At 34.9% G+C, this 18,381-nt stretch overlaps 1 protein-coding gene across 5 annotated transcripts in view; it reads left to right on the plus strand.

Annotated features, from left to right (window-relative positions):
* Window positions 1-16,415: 16,415 nt before the first annotated feature.
* The window catches only part of LOC145663077 (uncharacterized), a 74,328-nt gene continuing 72,362 nt past the window's right edge, over window positions 16,416-18,381 (plus strand). Inside the window, exon 1 of one of the 5 annotated variants that reach the window (XM_081729293.1) lies at window positions 16,416-17,367. The gene's annotated coding sequence lies outside the window, so the exon portion shown is untranslated. The remainder of the gene's footprint in view (window positions 17,368-18,381) is intronic. The other 4 variants (XM_081729290.1, XM_081729291.1, XM_081729294.1 and 1 more) reach the window with 4 other exon arrangements.

The following is an 18,381-nucleotide window of genomic DNA, read 5'->3' on the forward strand; positions in this document are numbered from 1 at the left end:
AGGTTGTTCTGAAGGCGAAAGGTGGCCCGACACCATATTAATCTGGTAAGTTGCAATTTCGTTCAGGTGTTTCCATTTTTCTGATCACCATCTGTATATATATATATATATATATATATATATATATATAAAGTGTGTGTGTGTGTGTGTGAGAGAGAGTTTGTGTGTTGTGATTATGCATAGCATTTAAATGATGTAATATAAGTTTGGTGCAACGACACATATGGCTTTACAGAGATATGTCTTGATGTTACTAGAAAATTAATAGAAGAAATATCAGAAAAATAATATAAACCGGTGTACATAAGCAGACATTAACCTACTAACCTTTGTTCTTCAGTTGTGATGATGGAGATCCATAGCGAAGTGATTAGCACACAGCATCATGGAGCAGTACACATACTTAACAAATGCACTTTGATGACAATCTTGATGACCACAGACACTATTTTCTACTTACAACATAGTCTTCAGAGAATTTGAAATAAACCAACTATTGCTCTTGTGACGTACCCACATTTTTGCCATGCATATGCAAATATGTCCTATATGACTGGCGCCCAAAATTGATGATACACAACAGAATGCATTTTCATTATGAAAATTCTGTCATATAACTTGTTCGGTGTACCAGAAACAATGAATTTATGTCGAAAATGGTCCTCAAGTCTCCGAATTACCAGCTTATATTGCCGAAAAAAGTATACAACAAGAGGTTGAATAAATTTGGTGGTCTTTGTGGGTATAACTTCAGCACGAATGTTTTTCTCATGTAACAATTCTCACAGTCTTCACTCGTCTGTCCACTCCACGAGTCAAGCAACAGTAGGGAATCCTTTTTCACATCAGGAATAAACACGTCGTTTAGCCACCGTTTAACGTGTTCGCGAGTGAGTTTACCTGATTTGCTCGCATCAATAACAATGTTGAAAGGTGTCTGTCTAGCTGTTGTTTCACTTTAGGTATGAACACGCCTTTAGGCTCCTAGAAGCATATATATGCCTATCCGTACTGGATAAATGTGAATTTGGAAGGTATATGCGTGGGACACTGAGGCCAAAGACTGAACGGCTGCTGTGGTATGTTTCTCACCTATTTCTGACAGAGTTCTACCAGAGGTCATTTCGTACTCAAACCTAGACTGATCAGTATTAAAGATGCATTCACTGTTGTACGGTTTCTCATGTATTATTTTATTAATTTTAATCACAAAAATTTGGGCATTATCAAGTAATTCACCTTCGTTTTCAACATCTTTCTTCGTTACAAATTGAGTAATCCTTCGTGAGCTAATCCTGTGCTCTTTTTTAAATTTGTTAATGAAACCAAGAGAAGCACGGAATGGGTAGTTCAATTTCCTCGCTGTCAATAACATCCACGCTTTCAAATGATCATCATGGACCGTAAGTCCTTTAGTGCGATAAACGTTGAATGTCTTGAGTACTTTGTACTTTATTGTGACATGGCATGAGAGCGAGGAGGTTTGTTATGGAAGTTCAAAGCCTTATAGCCTACACAAACGCCGTATTGCATTTGAATTTCTTCGCTGCAGCTGCAACAATGTTACGTTTCCCATTCCTTTTCAATAATGCAACGTGCTCTGTTACACGTACAGCTTTAGTCTGGCTTTGAGATAGCATCTAACTCGCTCGTAGAAGGCTCACTGTCACTAATTGATGGACTAGTTATCCGTTCCAAATCCATTCCGTTTGTCGAATATTCATGCTCACTCTGTGTTAGTGTCTACATTTAATGTGTCACCAACTGTTAGAGAAAGGTCACCATCATATTTGCTTGCTATCATTGACAATGGTATCATTGGCAATGTACTTACGCATGTCTTATCTTCTACCCCATTTTCACTCAGGACACTATATTTTTCACTACTGCTTGATTTAAAATGTTGACTACGTTTATAGGCTTAATTGTTCGCATTTTATGCACGGAACGAATGTTTCACTGGTCCAACAAATGTGTTCGTACCGAACATCACACGCCTGCCCGCACAAAAATTGCTGTCCTACTACCGTTTGTCATTCGAAGACAGACACCATATACCTTACTGCACACCCATGTTGCGGTTGCATATAGGAAAGCACTCTAAATTCTACGTGCTATTTCTTAAAACCCTAAACAATAATCTAAAGTCAAGAGAACTAATAAGTCTACTTTGTCAGTTTTTAATAATTGGGGAATTTCACTACATTTCCTTAGAGTATTTCAAACAAAAAAATGTCATATATATATATATATATATATATATATATATATATATATATATATATATATATATATATATATATATATATATATATACAGAGTGAATCAAAAGTCTGGACACGGTGGAATAAATCGAGAACTTAACTTCGGATTGAAAAATCAAAAAACACGTGTTTAGTAATTATAAAAAATCTATCTGATGAAACCAAACTTGACCCTCTAGACCCACCCCCTGGGGCTTGGAGTGGGGTCAATTTTGAAATTTCTAATGGAAACCCCAATTTTTGATTGCAGATTTGGATTCTACGGCCCAAACTATGTAAAGTTTCATCAACACTTTTCCGTCGATGCATAACATGGCGCAGTAATCGGGGAAAATAAATGGCCCCTAAATACTCCCATTTCGTTCATGAGCTTGGTAGTATTTCCGACCTCTGTTCTCGTTCAGTGTCACTGGTTCACTTCTCTGTTCCTTCTCGTCACTGGATAGAAGCACACTACACACAGTCAGAAGACACAGAGAAAGGCACACCTTCTTCATTCGGGCTTCGGGCAGTATCAATGTTGCAAACCAGAAAATTCAAAAGCGGCGAGTAGAGGACAAAAAATAAAACAATTAAAAGTAAAAGGAAAATTGAATAAAAGTATAGCTATTGAAGTATCTGCTTATTGCACTATGGTGTTATTTGACTTCTGTGTCTAAGATGAAAATGTATTGATATAACTGTTTTCTAATCGCTAAATTATGACATTCATTAGGGTCAATCGTACCATTCTCTGATAAAGATAAATTATCGGAATGATCCAACCTTGTCGCGGTAGTAGATCTCATCTTACACAAAATAACACACGACCACTGCGACCAGTGTTATCTTATCTGACGATTAAAAGATATCAGGATAGTGTAGAATTGGCCCTATAACGTGCAAATGTTCGAATGGTGTGAAATTATCAAAAATAGCCTGTAACTGTCAAGCTAATTTATGTTTGAAATAACGGGTGAACCAAAAGTTTGGCCACGGTAGAGTAACTGGAGAAATACACTTCTGATTATAAAAGCGCAAAAAACGTATTTAATATGTTTCAAGAAGCTATCCGATGATATCAAACACAACACTCCGCCCCCACCTTCTGGAAAGGAGTGGGGGGCATTGATTTTTCAAATGGGAACTCCAATGTTTTATTGAAGATTCTTAGACTGCATCGAAATAATGTAAGGTATAATCAAAACTTTTTCGTCAATGTGTGATATCATGCTGTAATCGGCGAAATTAGATGCTCCCCTCTTCGTTTATGAGCTTGATATTAGCTCCGACCGTCTGTACAAGGTACAGTATTTTGAGAAATACGCGTCGGATCAACAAAGTTATTCAATAGTACCAAACACGATACCGCACCCTACCGCCAGGTGGGGTTAGCTGAAAGATTTGAAATGGAAGCTTTTATTTCTTATTGCAGAGTCGGATTCTGCGCACAAACCTGTATAAGATTTAGTCGAAACATCGTTGTCGCTGTGTGACGTGGCGCTGTAATGGCGAAATCAGGAGAACTTCCTATATGAACTTGAATTAGCTTCAATGCTGTGGACGTGATGAAAGAAGTATACATGTGATCAAAAAACAAAAGAAAATGTGTGACTATTGGGTTTGTTAGGGTGTTGATCGTTCCTTTTCCGTAGTGGGACGAGAGAGACGGGACCTACAGTTGAAAGTGAGATCCGAACCTCTATTACGTTTTGGAACCGAGACGTTCACCATGAACAATTGCCGACGAAGTTTGTCCGACCGTCGTTGATTATTGGGTGACAGCAGCGAAAAGGGTGTGCTAGTGCTCGTTCAAAGGCGGCTGCCTATTTGTCGGCTTGGCAGCGAACACCGTGACGGCCCCGCCGCTGTTCAGGAACGGCAGCTATGAGACAGACGGTTGTCTTGGCCCAGCAGTAGCACGACGTCGTCCCCCGAAGCGACGGCATCATGATTTTCGCCATCATTTCGCCTGACTTGTGCGAATAGTCGGACTGCGACTCACGAGACTGCTCGCAGTCTCGCATAGTTTTAGATGGGTGAAATTATTATTGAATTCTTTCTTTACTTCTTCTTCTTTCTCTTCTTCTTCTTCTTCTTCTTCTTCTTCTTCTTATTATTATTATTATTATTATTATTATTATTATTATTATTATTATTATTATTATTATTATTATTATTATAGTATATTATATTATTATCTGCTAGTAGTTGTAGTAGTAGTAGTAGTAGTAGTAGTAGTAGTAGTAGTAGTAGTAGTAGTAGTGATAGTAGTAGTAGTCTGTAAAGGGTAGTAGTCTGTAGTAGTATGTTTTATTTTTATTTTTAATCCTTTCATCCTTTAATTTTTAAATGTCTATAATGTGCAGTGGCGTATTTAGGGGATGGCTTCCGGGCTTAAGCCCCCCCCGAAATCTTACTTAGTATAGTAAAGTAAATGAAATATCTTGCAGAATTTTCACATTTCCAGGCAAAGCCCCCCCGAAAGTTAGCAAAGCCCCTCCCGAAACAAAATCGTAAATACGACATTATTAATGTGTCATCAATAAATTGATCATATCGGACCCTGGACAAGATTAGATTCTGTCGTTCCTATATAATTTCAAAACTAAAGGAGTTACCACTAAAGAGCATTGTGTGAACAGAGTGCACATTTCAATACATATGTATGGTACCACCTTAATTTCGTGGCATGGATGGGGCCACGGTGGCTCAGTGGTAGAGCGTTCACCTCTGGTGCTTGGGGTCTTGGGTTCAAAACCTGCTCCCGCCAAATGAACTTTGGTGGACAAACACCGTGTGCGTGGGTTTTCTCGGGGATCTCCCGTTTCCTCCCACTTCCTTAATTCCACCATTTCATTCATCTCTCTCACAATCACCGTCTCCTTTAGCCTAACCGGCAAAATCGTGGGACCTAAAACTCAAAAATTTCATTTCATTTTCGTGGCATGGAGTCCTCTTAAGTACGTTGATCGAACTTTCGTTCGGGATAAACATGACGAAAGTTATAGGCGTAACCTGTAATTTGGGCATTATAGTGGAGCATTTGTACAAGAAGTGATACCTGTGTGTGAGTGTGTGTGTGTGTTATTCGTTTCATTATTGTTTTCTCTTCTCACATGCAACGTATGGATGTGTGAATTATAACACGTTTAGTGGCACGTGACATGGGATTGCAACATTGGAATGGCATTGCTCGTTCGTTCATTCACATGTTAAAGCGACGTTCACCTGCGCGATTCGTTTATAAGTGGCAGGTCGTTAACGGTGACGGATCTGTTGGTAACGATTCTCGGTCTAACAGCAAAATGTCTTTCTTTTTCACCCCAAACAGTTAATTTACTTTCACCGATTATGGCGCCATATAATGAATCGACGGAAAAGTGTTGATGAAACCTTACATAGTTTGGGCCGTAGAATCCAAATCTGCAATCAAAAATTGGGGTTTCCATTTGAAATTTCAAAGTTGACCCCACTCCAGCCCCCAGTGGGTGGGTCTAGAGGGTCGAGTTTGGTTTCATCAGATAGTTTTTTTAATATTACTAAACACGTGTTTTTTGGTTTTTCGATTCGAAGTTAAGTTCTCGATTTATTCCACCGTGTCCAGACTTTTGATTCACTCTGTATATATATATCATTGTGAGTAGGCCTATTAAAGCAAATGAATAATCAAGTCCCGAAATGAATTTCTTGAGTTGTAAGTACGTGGTTTAAACAATAAATAAATCCTCAGACTTTAATAAACACCTGCTACAATTAGTTATTTATTACAGTTTTGATATGAAAATTAGTCTTATCCTTATTTTAAGAGTGTTTTATTGTTAAAGGTGGAAAGATGCAGGTATTTAATCATTTAATATTGAATGAAAAAGCAAGAAAAAGCCTTGTTTTGTGGATTGCAACTTGATATTGAATCTTATAACAATCCTTATTGCCATCTCTTCTTAGCAGGTGTTTATGCATTCTCTTTCTTTCTTCTTCACAATTATCAGTGTTATTAAAATGCATCAGTTTACGTCAAGTATGCTAAAAATGCGATTAATTTGAAATGTTTGTATTGTTATTGTAATTAATTTTGCAAATGGTGGAAGCCGCCATTTGCATTTTTTGGTCGACTTACTAGTCGTATTACCTGTAACATATAGTATTAAATGAATTTTAAATATAAATGGTTCGTTAGTTAAAGTAAGGTATATAAAGAAACAATTAGTCAAATTCAGGTAATAATTGAAATGTCTTAGTCTGGTATGAAAATGTCAAAATCGGGAAGGAGTTCCAGCGGGAAGAAGAGGGCCAGTTACCCAGATGATCGGGGTGGAAATGTTGGATAAAGTGAAAATTAATGAAATGAGTGAGTGTAGATTAATTGTAAATGTGTGTAAATGTTTTCGTGTTCTAATGTGATGTGTGTAAATGTTGAATGATGAAATTTTTCCACTTTAACTACTTCCTCTTCAACAGCTCACTATCCGAGATGTTTACACTGTCACAATCACCGCTGAACTCCTATGCATTCTCTTATTACTAATAGAATTCACTTTTCCACTTCCACTTCAACTAACAATAGGTGTTAAAATTGAAGAGTGCAAACTTAAGTCTGTTTCACCCACATCCTTCATATAGAAAACTATGTAAAATTATGATTGTTAGTTGAAAGGTGTGTTCTTAGGCCTTTTCCGATGAAATTGAAAAAATGAATTTGAGTAATAGTTCAGTTTGGTAATAAAATTCTGCTATTATGTTTGTAAGAATATACGTTTATGTAAAGTGTAATTAAGCGATTAATTTTTTTCCACCGGAAGAAAAGATGCTTAAAAATTTATATATGTTAAATTATAACATTTACTATTAGATTCCGAATAAGCATGCTATAGTTTTTCAGAGTGCAAGACCATTATCTTGAAAAAAAAAGTAATGATGTAATGCAAAATGTCTAAATCGTTTATTGTCAAAAGTTGTTTAATTACGAATGGGCCATAGCCATAGCGTTGATGTAAAACTTTCATAACTATTGTCCTATGTTTAGATAATAGAGAGCAGTGAAAGAGAAGATGATCCAAAGTGCCTACTTGTTCATTACACCAACATAAAGGTGAAGTAGTCTATTCCTGCGAATTTTGTACAAGAGGTAGGGTGTGATCGCTGTATTAAACCTGAGTCTATAATATATAATAATTTTGGATCTAGACCAAGAACGCAGGTCATTCCACGTGGTAGAGCGAACAGGGATAATTTCCCAATAATAAGTTCCAGGACCTGTTCGGTTTTTGTTTTTCCATATGACAGATTGCTCAGAAATCATCTGATCAATGTAATATTTAAAATTTAAAAGGGGAAGTTTGATATTGGCTATAATTCCTTTGTCTCTTGCTTTTTTAGATAGGTTATCAACAATTTCGTTTGATTTTATGTTGATATGGCTGAGGACGTGAATTAAATCTGTTGTATGATCCATGACTAGTAATTTGCGATAAATAAATTTGGTGTTAAGTAAATTCCAAGTAGATTTAATATTCCAATGAATAGAAGAAAGTGCCTTTAAGACACTATAAGAATCCGTACATATACATGCATGCTGGATATTATGACGTTGTATTAATAATAATGCATGCCGTATACCGAAGGCCTCGCCCTCAAAGATGGTTGTAGAAACTGGAAGTTTCAATTGATTTATAATTTTGAGTTGTGGAATAAAAACTGCTACACCAACAGGTTTATGTTCGACTTTTGATGCATCAGTGTAGATAAAGACAATATTCGATGAAAAGCGATCTATAAAACTATACCATATATTTTTATTCATATTTTGAGAGAGCTGTTTATTTTTAGTATCAACATAAGGTGGAAAAATAGGTTTGATAGTAGTCGTATTGGTTTCATATGCAAAACTGAAGCACGGTAGGTTCGGAAGCTTGATAATTTTTGAGCGCAAGGCTTTTAAAAATAGAAAAGCTTTATAGAGCCATGGTAGGTTTGTACCATATGGTAGCTTGTTGTGTTTATTCTGCACTTCTAATTTGTCCAATTTTTTGAAGAGCGGAGAATTAGTAATGGTGATTCTGAGTAAAAGATATTTACAGGCCAGTTTGAACATTTTTATAGGTAAAGGAAGCGTGCTTGTTTCTTCCAAAATGACATTGTTTGGACAGAATCGAGGCTGTGCAAGTATGATTTTTAATGTGGAATGCTGCAGTTTTGCTAGAGCTATATAGAACTGAGGTGATGTAGTGGTGTAAATAATACTTCCGTAGAGAATCTTAGCTTCAATACATTGTTGAAAAATGGTGTATAATGTATGAGGATGAATGCCCCATTTTCTCGAACTTAAGCTGCGAAGAATGTCCTGTACTTTCTTGCATTGTTGTATAACTTGAGTTAGATGAATTTTCCAAGTTAATCTATAATCAAGGTATAATCCTAAATATTTGATGCATGTGGTACTATGTAGCTCAAAATTTGAAAGTTGTAGCGGTGGAAAATTATTAGTTTTTTCTGGTGAAAACAATATATTTTGCTTTGGTCCAATTAATTAGTAAACCGTTTTCCTGATACTAGTATGATTTTTTTCCCAACGTATGCTCTGGCTTCTTTCTTCCACTATACAAATCATCAGTGATTACGTAAATAAGTAGGTCATCGGCATATAGATATGCGGATACAATTCCTGTGAGAGCTTGAAGTAAATCCACCATATAAATATTAAATAGAGTAGGACTGAGTTTGCTGCTTTCTAAAAGGCCAAGAGAAATTTGTCGAGAAGTACTATATGTCTTGTTAATTTTAATATATATTTGTCTGTTTATAAGAACATTGTGCACAAATCGAATATATGAGGCCGGAATATTTAAATGTGTCATTTTTTGAATCAATATATCTAGTTGTACTAAAACATATGCTTGTTGAAGATCTATACTTACAGCCATAAGATACTAACGATGTTGGAAAGTAGTCCATATGTCTAATATAAGTGGACTGAAAGCATCTATTGTTGATATATGTTTTCTAAAAGCAGTCATATTGGGGGGTAAGAGCTGGTTGTGTTCCAGATATCATTGTAAGCGGGTGAGGATCAACTGTTCTAGTGTTTTTAAATAGCATGATAGTAATGCTATCGGTCTATAACTAGTCGCTTTGCCAATGGGTTTGTTAAGTTTTTGTATAGGAGTAATCAAAATTTGTTTCCACATAGTTGGTATTTGTGAAGTTTTCCGTACTGTATTGTATTATTCCAACAATGCAGCAATTCCCTCGGGAGGAAGAGATGTTAAATGTTTAAAATGTATTCCATCCAGACCTGGTGTTGTGTCTGCTTTTAATGACTTTACAACTGGAATCAGTTCCTCCATTGTAAACGGCTGTTCTAATGTAGAGTGTGAACGGGAAGAAAAATATTTTATTAGATCGAGGCGATTATTATTCACAGAAGATGGTGTCAATTGTTGATGAAATTCCTCGATCCAATCATGTCCAGAAAGTTGTATTTTATTTGGTACAGATGAAATAAATTGTTTTTTACAGTGTTTGATAAATTTCCAGATTTTAGTTTTAGGAGTTTGATAAGAAAGGTTGTTGCAGAACTCTTGCTAATGTTGACGGTGTGTTTGACGAAGTATTCTTTTAGTAAGTGCATTTGCTTTTTTATATTCTATAAAGTGAATTTTTTTCTTTAGTGTGCAGAAAAGTTTTCGAGGCTCTTTGTCGGAGGTTAATGCATTGTTGGCATTCTAATGTCCACCAAGGAGGTTTGGCTAAAGGACGGCGAGTAATCGATAATTTAGAAGAATATGCTGACTGAAGTTTGGAATGACAAACTGACGTTTTAAGAAGACTATCAAAATTTCTTGCTGCTTTCTGTTTGTCTAATAGGGAATTTAAAAACAACTTATTGTTTTGAAAATAAGAAGTAATAAACTCGCCATATGAAGACCAATGTACAGGTGTGGTAATATGAGATAATTTCGATTTGAAAGGAGAAATGTGATCTTTTTCGATAGAAGGTAGTTTACAACTTGATATTTCCGTTAGAGTGGGAAAATGGTCGCTTCCTAGAGCGTCGTAAAAAACATTCCATGAGGAATAGATGTAATGAGTTGATGTGATGAGTGAAATATCTGTTGCACTAGCTAAGTTATACGAGATGCGAGTTGGTGTACCATCGTTTAGAAGAAGATAATCACTTATTGATAAAGCTTTGATTAATTGTCGACCAGCTGTGTTAGTACGTACTCCACCCCACCAAATTCCTTAGGTATTGGTGTCACCAGTTATGACATCAAAATTATTATTATGAAATAGTTCTTGCCAGAAATCTATCTGAACAGTAACCGAAGAAGGAATATAAATGTTGGCAAAATTAAAATTTTGTACTTGTAGTCCTAAAACTTGGACAGTACGAGGTGTAAGAGTTAAATGTATTGGGAGTTCAGTATAGGGGATATCATGACGGATGCTAATGGCAATACCTCCATACCCATCTTCACGAAGTTGTTCGATGATCCGGTAGTTTTTAATACGTAGCATAAAATGAGGTTTAGACCAGGTTTCCTGTAACATAAGTAAATGTGGGTGAAATAAATTAATGAGATGATTCAGTGCATAACCCTCCCTTTTTGCACTTTGCATATTCCACTGAAGAAGTAATAAATTTTCAAAAGAATGTAAAGCCATTAATAAGTTATTTAGTGTTGAGTATACTGGTAACTTGTATTAAATTATCCAATATTTTAGGATTGGGTTCATTAGTAAAACTAAGAGATGTCGTGGTTAGGAGTTGTTTTATAGCTTTTATTTGATTGTTGAGAATGTCATTAAGACGGGATAATTCCCAATTCTCTTTCTGAGCACGTTGTTCTGTTTCAGTAAGAAAGTTATGATTTTGACGATTGCTAATAGGGCCAGATGAAGATTCCGAAGTATTAATACCGACAATGGAATTGTCAACAGAGTGTATTGTTTCAGTCGGACTAGTTTGTGCGTACAGATTGCGAAAAGCTGTTTTACCTCTTATGCGAAAGGTACCTTTGTTATCAGATATAAATTTTGATGAAGTATGTTTCAAGGGTGGAAGAGGGGAAGATGGAAGAGTAGAGGTAGAAGGCACCGTTGCAGGAAACGAGTGACTTCTTTTACTGTTTAAATTAGATTGAAAAAGCGGAAATTGTTCATTATGAGTGCCTTTCCGTCTTTTTTCAGGCAGTGCTGAAGTAGAAGAGGGGCGGGTGTCAAAATTTGAATAACTGATTTTCGGAGCCGGTAGAAGAAGCAGATGAATTTGTAATCCCTTTGTTAGGAGATGAAGATACATTGTCAACAACAGATTGTCGTAGCATTTCACTATAAAGTGTAAGTATGAGGTGGCATGACACTTGTAGAAGTATATATTTTTGGAAGAGTTGTTAAGGTACTTGCTTCATTAAAGGATATATGTAAATTAGCCATTAATTGTACAATTCTTTTTTGTCGTAGTCGGTCCGGGCATTGATCAGAATTTGCTTTATGATTAGATTTACAATGATAACATTGTAGGGAATTGGTGCATTCATTCGATGTATGATTTTGGCCACAATTAATACATAATTGGATCCTAGCTTTACACGAACGTATCGTATGACCGTATTTTCGGCAACCCATGCACTATCTGATTGCCGGTATATATGGTTCTACTGGAAGTTTGAGAAAATAAAGTTTAACTTCTGATGGTAACTGTCTAGAATTGAAAGTGAGTATAATAGTTTTAGTAGGAATTCTTGTGTCATTTTCTCCTTTATGGAGAATTCGTCTCGCCGGTGTTATCGGTATATCAGAGTCAAGATCCTGCAATAAATCTTCTGTAGAAATGTCTACGTCCACATTTTTGATTATGCCCGTGGAATAAAAAAGCGTGGTTAGGTATGAATGATGACCAATCTTGCGTTTTATGAATTGAATGAGTTAAAAATTCATTTGCCTCAGTAGCTGTGTTAAATGAAGTTTTGAGAAGGTTTCTACCTATTGTTTATATTTTAGTGATACCAGAGATTTCTGCTAAGTATAGTTTCCTGCTTACTGTCATGATATGTTTTTTTTTCCTATTTCCATATTATTACCTTTCAGAAATACAAAGAACGGTGCAGACTGATGAGTACCATAAAGGTTAACCTCATGATCTTGATGTTTTGTATATATTGGGATGTCCTTAGAATTAACTTTATTTACTTTATTCATGATTACCGTTTCCGATTCCTGCTGATGTTGAATGTCATTATTTAAGATTTCAACTTCATTAGAAATATCCATGATTTCAGGAGAGTTTGAATTATTAAATGTAATGATCTCTATCGTTGATGGCGAGGTGCCATTTCTATTTGTAAGAAGTTTTGATGATGAAGAACAATTGTTCATAAACTTAGAAATTGATATAAATAAAAATAGACCTAACTTATAACAACACCTAAATATAACAACTAACAAGCACAAGTCAATTAAAAGTACCACATTTGCGAGAAATGTAGACAGATCTCACCGAACTGTTGTTTTTGGTGAAAAAGCGATGAAATTTCACCACTAACTTTGATTTAACTTAAAATATGTTCATCAAAGCCACTTTCTCATTATCACACGCCATATCAGTCTATGCTGCTCTTCACTTTTCTTGTGTCTGTTCTGCTAAGTTAGCAGGTGTATATTCTAAGAATAGGCTGTGAACTGATAATTTAAATCCCCTTCATTGTTCAATGCGTCAGCGACAAATCGATTTTATTTAGACAAACTGACAATAAATACATTAAAGTATTTTAACTTCGTAATATGCACGGTAAATTATAGGTTGTCAAGTATGAGTATTGGAAAGGAACGCAATATTCTGCAACAATGAGGGTCTTTGTGTAAGGTTTCAAGATTGGAGAAGAAAACACAATATAATGGGCCATGTAAAATTGAATTGAATAAAATAGATTTTTGGTTTGATTCAGTTTAACGTCCCACACTTATGCCTGCTACGCTAAAAGAGACCTGGACCTACTTATTATAGTGGACTTTCTAATATATATCCGAACAATCCCTTTGGTATTCTCTGCTCGCCAGTACTATTAAACATGTTTCATCGACCACCAGTCTATTCCTTCGCACTTTGAAATAAGTATAATTTGTTTCAGTGCTGCTATTCTTTTTTTCACTACAGAAATTTCAATTTAATTAACGATTTCTCTCACTAGGCTCAAGATCTTACTGGTATAGTGGCTATTGTAGGTCAAGTGACTACTACTGCATTAGTTGTAACCCTGAATTTGCTCGCACGACCATGTTTCACAACACAAATCTAACTCGCACAGTTTTTATATGTTCCTGTGGGTGAGAGAGCTCTTAACTCTGAACTGAAAACAGATATGTAAACATCGGTTTCGGAAATGGATTCAGGAGTAAATTCCAGTGCTTTTTGATACCCCACATGAACATCTTGTCATTTATCATATTTAAACGCGATTCAATATGGTGCCTTTCAAGATGGCGATCATGCACTGGAAGTACTCCCACATATAGATGCCCTATCCCGGTTTACAATGTTGAAGTCAGATCTACCAAAAGTTTTTTTCATTTTTATGCCAAAAGGGTATTCTTGAACATTGCCTATTGGATTTCAAGATGGCGTCGGTGTAGCAGCTCAACAAAGCATTTGCGCATCGAGTGACTATTAGTACGTTAGTAGCATCTCGAACTGAATCTTATCACTAATTTTCATCAAAATTCAACTCTCACGGTTTATGGACCTTCCACGTAAGTCCAACTCTTTTTAACCTTTTCATGTTAGATCTTATTAATTTGTTGAATAAAACAACAAATATCTTTCTATATGCTGATGACCTTGTCACATACGAAATAGTGGAAAATCTAAAAATTGGAGTGGAAAAATACACAACAATATGCAAAATATACATCAATGGAGTTCTCAGAATGGATTGGATATTAATTGGGAAAATCATCATTTACGATTTTCACAAAAAACGTATAAAACATTTTCCACAAATAAGTATTAATGACAAACAATTAAAATTTACAAAACATTTGGAATATTTAGGACTTAATCTTGATACCACCTTATCCTGGAAGTCACGCCTTCAATATTTAACCAAAGAAGCAACCAAATATCATAATATTTTGAAGAGTATGAGTGCCAAAAAATGGGGTATACAACCTCATGCGCTGAATATGATTAATCAACAAACATTAACAGCAAGAATATTATATGGTTCCACGTTTTATAATACAAATTATTCAATGTTTTATACAAAAATTCAACAACTTCATTATGATATGATTAAGACAATATTATCTCAACCAGCTTTTTGTCCAAGGAATGCAATCTTAGAGGCTGCAATGAATGTGCCGATAGAAATAAAAATATTCAAACATACGGCAAACTTTTTACTTTCTCGGATGGCAAAAACTTCCTCAGTTATAATTAAAAAACTAGGAAATATGGAAATTATAAATCAAAGTAAAAAACTTCCTTACCAAAAATCACGGACATGGATCTTTACTGTCTTTAAGAATATAAAAGAATTGCAAGCTAATATATCAAAAGCTCCAAGTATGCCAGCATACTTATTCAATTATAATATTAACTTAATAAAAATTCGAGCCATTATTCCATAATATGTACAATTTCATAAATTTGAAAACTTACATAATATATATAGAAAGATTTGGCAATTTTATATAGATTCTCTTCCAAAAGAATATACACTTATACTCACTGATGCATCAAAACAAAATAATAATAATAATAATAATAATAATAATAATAATAATAATAATAATAATAATAATAATAATAATAATAATAATAATAATAAACAAGTTGGTGCAGCCTTATTGATACCGCAGTTATGTATACAGAAACAATACAAACTACCTTGTAATATGTCTGTGTTTGAAGGCGAAGCCTTCGCCATAAGACAAGCATTTTTGCTTATTAAAAAACTTAATTTTAAACATGTCTGTATATGTACGGATGCTTTGAGTGTCATAACAGCTCTAAACAATACAAGATGGACTATTCAAACTTCTTGGAATATTTTATTAATTAAAAAATTATATCAGTCATTACAATCTAATAACTTAAATACTATTTTAATGAACATAAAAACTCATAGTGGACTAATTAAGTAAAGCTGCAGCTAATACAGGCATCAAAGTTAATATACGAATTTCTTACTATAATTTCAAATATATCATCAAAAATAAAATAGAAATATTAATTACCCAATGGGAAAAGAATAATAGAGAAGGTCCTGGCAAGCATTACTGGAGTTTAGCGGATAATTTGGAAGTTAACAATTGGGAAGTATTAAGAATGTGGTCCAGATCGAAAATTGTGCTATTTTATCGTATAATATTCAACACAGCATTAGCACCAAAAAACTGTTCTGTATAAGGAAAAAAGATACAAATATTTGTTGGTGCGGAAAAGAAATTGATAATCTAAATCATTTAATATTCTATTGTGAAATATTACAAAACAAAAGAAAAGTTTATAACACATTTATTGAATAACTTTTATACTTCCCAATTACAGTTGAAATGATAATCACTTCAAGAAATTGGATGCTTATTAAAATACTCTTACAGTCAGTGGCGTATTTAGGGGCCTTCCGGGCTTAAACCCCCCGAAATCTTACTTACTATAGTAAAGTATATGAAGTATCTTGCAGAATTTTCACATTTTCAGGCAACCCCCCCGAAATTTAGCAAAGCTCCTCCCGAAACAAAAACGTAAATACGCCACTGCTTACAGTATATACAGGATAATAACTTAAATCAATAAAAAATAATTAAAAAATGACATGGATAATTTGTTACATAGATATATTTAACTCACATAAAATATTTTGAAAGTCTGAGAAATAACTATTGCCACTATAATTCACTTGTAACAGCATAATCATGAGAAGTTAAAGAACTAATATGTGCATTTCAACGAAAGAAAAAAAAACTCAACATTTAAAACTCCCAGTTTTTCCACTATCATTCAAATGTTATAAATTACCATTAAATCAACTTCATTTTGGACAATTATAGGGAACAGGCCATTTGAATCTAAGTTTGGGCCAAACTATACGGCTTTTTACAGATGCCGAACGGAATGGAAGGTGAAGGAGAGATTCACCTCTCTGTTGGTGCAACGAAAAGGTTGGAACTTGGAATCATCTCATATTTAAGTGTCCTTTGTGATGTAAAAATAGAACTCAAGTTATGGAAGAGCTAAATAAACGCTATGGTTATGGACCCTTCACCATCAAACAAATTTTGACGCACAATGATTTTGATATCCTGAAACATTTAATTTTTTTCAAGATAATGGACTTGTTCTTTAATTTACTTTAATCATTACCTGGTTAATAATATCATTTTTTCTTTTACATTTCATTTTCCGGTGGAAAAAAAAAATCACTAGAAAATCTTAGCTCTGTATTTCTCACATAGGCAATGGAATTAACACCACTCATATATTCCAACTAGAGGGAATGACTATTCCAATTCTCATTTTTCAATTTCCACCGGAAAAGGTCAAAGCACACTTACTAAGGAACAACCACAATCCGCCTTATGCAGAGTCATTCTGACGGGTGATTAGTGTCATACTAGAGAGTTCGACTAACATATGTTTCCTGCAGTAGTCAAGCTTTTAATTTGACGCTAATCATACGTGAAAATAACTCTGCATAAGGCCCAATGTTACTCCGCTTACAATTCCTAGGATATGGGTGAAACAGACTGTCTGCACTCTGATAATGCAACACCTCTCAATAGGTGAAGGTGAAGGTGGAGGTAAAAGTGAATATCACCATGTGAAACCGTTAGGGTATGTTGATCTGTGCACAGATGTGGAATAACAGAGCTAAAATTCTGGCTGCTGGAAGCATCTTCAGCGGCGTAATATATTTTAGATGGAAGAATTATAAATGTTTATATATCGTTACAGTTCCTAGTGCAGGTTAAGTATACCACATTTTGCTACTATCCAACTTGCGCTAGCTGGCTGCTAAAAAGTACGATCGCTGTCTAACCGAGTCAAAGTAGGAGCAAAGAAGGGAACCTGAGCGTTAGCAAGAGAGTGCGTCCGTTGGAAGCAGGCGCGTCAGCGAAGGTGAGTATACTCATAAACGAGAGTAGCATGTAACATTGAATATAGCGTAAAATTATTTGGATATAGTATACATGAAGCTGCATCAGTTCCCGAAGGAGCTGGACGTTCATATTTTTAGGGATTATTCATTGAGTATGTACGAACTTACAAAGGGGGTAACAAAGCGACTTTTATTTACTTATCGACTGATACGAAAATAAAAAAGAACGTACCTGTACTTTATATCTGCATGTGTAGTGCCCTTGTACTTTATCTATTACTATGTGTGTGTGTGGGGGGGGGGGATTTAACGCATATCGCATGTCTTGTGCACATGGATACTTCTTATTATTGCACTACGTAGAAAATTTATGGTATTTCATGTAGAAGTGGTAATAGAACAGAGAAGAAACGCAGATCAGAGGGTTCTCATGTATACTATCACCAATTATTTACTTGGTGAATTATGTATTTGTAGGTTACTTCAGACGTTATACGTAGTATACCGATATGTTTTCCTTGCTTGTATATTTGTGTTATAACGTAACATAACACATTACTAACGTAAATTTTACAATTATGTGGATCCCTGAACTGGACACATTCATAGTTGCGCGTCATGATCACCTATACTTTATTTCAGTTTGTATACTGTAGTTACTAGCTAACTTCGACCGCCCAAAGGTAGAGAAGTATCTACATTTGGCTTGTTTTGAGGAACAACAAAAAAGGTGATTTTTGATAATTACTGTTACTGTTAAAGACTTTGTTTTCTTTTCGGCGACAATGAACACTAAGTCGTATTGACGTCGAAAAGAAAATAAAAGTCTTTAACAGTAGGATTCCACTATAATCAATAGGTCCACGTGTCTTTTTGCCTAGCAGGCATAACCGTGGGACATCAAACTAAAACCAAACAAAACATTTGATAAACTGAATGGTGTTAAGGAGAAGGGAATAAAATCTTCAATGAAATTTTGTCTCCCCTTATCAATCATGACGCCGTACATGAAATGTACAATGATTTTTCTTTTA

Source organism: Thermobia domestica, chromosome 10, assembly GCF_964235325.1.
Source record: "Thermobia domestica chromosome 10, izTheDome1.hap1.1, whole genome shotgun sequence".
NCBI lineage: Eukaryota > Metazoa > Arthropoda > Insecta > Zygentoma > Lepismatidae > Thermobia > Thermobia domestica.